This window comes from Octodon degus, unplaced genomic scaffold (genome assembly GCF_000260255.1).
Source record: "Octodon degus isolate 3935 unplaced genomic scaffold, OctDeg1.0 scaffold00548, whole genome shotgun sequence".
Lineage (NCBI taxonomy): Eukaryota > Metazoa > Chordata > Mammalia > Rodentia > Octodontidae > Octodon > Octodon degus.
Window position 1 is genome coordinate 36,651 of NW_004525124.1, and position 1,758 is coordinate 38,408.

The following is a 1,758-nucleotide window of genomic DNA, read 5'->3' on the forward strand; positions in this document are numbered from 1 at the left end:
GCAATTTTTAAAGGGAGTACCAACTAGTATTAAAACAGAAAAAATTATAAATGACGCAGAGTTTCAGTGAACAAAATAGTATTAATTTCACATACTTGTTATATTGCATAGTGTTTTCTTCAAAGTACTTGTTCATATTACCAGATATATGCAGGTATATTTGGAATATGAAAGAATAAAGAAAATAGAAATATTTATGAGACATTAAAAAGAAAAACAGGGCTGGTGAGATACCTTTATTGGCTCAGCAAAGGCTTAGGCAAGCACAGGGAACGGGCTTCATTCCTGGCCCCATATGCTGCCCCGGTCCCTCCCCCAAGTGCGCTGAGCGGGCCACAGAGACCTGGATGACAAGCTCCTGTGGCACAATCAGTTAGCATGCGGTACTTACCCAGATACCTGGCATGGTGGTGCACACTTGTAATCCCAGTGCTGGGGAGCTTGAAAACAGGTAGATTACTATGAATCTGAGCTGCATGTTGAGACCCTGTACTACTTATATTTTGCCAAAAAAGAAGTGAGAGGAAAAAGCTGGAAAAAGAAGACAACAAATTCCTTTCCACAGACCAGCAGAAATCCACAGTAAGTTTGGCAAAACCATCCTACTTACATACACAGATGGGTCTCCTTCTCCAGTGCCCTCTCCCACCCTTCTCCTAATGAGCGCATTTGAGTTGGGCCAATTATAAGCAGAACAGGGAAGAGAGAAAACAGTAGAAAGCCTGCACAGGAAGTGAAACCAAGAGATTGCATCTGATTAAGGAGAGAAGAGTGCCTAGAGGTCAGCTGGTGCATTTGACTAAGAAAGTCTCTACTTTTACTTCATGTTTGCACTGGGTTCTGGTTTGCTTTTTGGACTTTTGTGTGTTTAGAGTGTGCTATGGAATTTATCCATCACTTGTTGATTGTATTTCAGTTTTTGAAACTGGTAAAGGTATATTATGGTGCAGAATCTGGTCTTCCTTTCGAATTGTCTCAGGAGACCTCATCAAGGATGTTGAGTGTTTTGATAGAGTGCTGTGGATTAGTTGAAGCCAAATGATAATGCTTTTTAAAAATCTTGTCTTTTAGCTGGGTTTTATGTGAGGAATATCTGAGTCTCCAACAACTAATCTGGATTTATTTTTTCTTGGAATTCTATACAGTGTTTGCCTCATGTGTGCAAATTTTGTCATTGCATGCCTATAAAATTAGAAATGAATTCTTTGTCATTTGCTAAAGCTTTTCCTTGTTACTTTATAGTTTTCTTGGTACTGAGGTCTGCCTTGCCTTAAATGTTGTAAATTTCAAGTTTTCATTTGGCTACTGACAACATGTATTTTTTGTGCCTGTAACATACTTTTACTTTGCTTCAGTCTTCATATTTCAATTGGATTTCTGAAATTGGATATTATTTTCTTTTCATCATAATAATATTTTAGCTGGTGTATTTTATACTGCTAATTCCAAAACTGAGTATTGCTGCAGGCGAGTCACTACCCACCTTCTTGTAACGGTATGCCACTTGGTTTATTTGCTTCATGTTTACTTCTTTCTCCTCTTACTCGTTTTTTTCCTCTCTTCATTCTTACTCTGGTTTTAAATAATTTAAATCCCACATGCTGAAGCGCTTTTACCATTTCATGTGCCACATTCTCTTTTCCATGTCTTGTGACATCTCTGTGATTTGTCTCAGTTGAACATGTGTTGTAAGTATCAATTCCTTGGTGCTATTAAAGTCTCTAAATATAACATTCAGGGCTGGGGATGCTGCTGAGC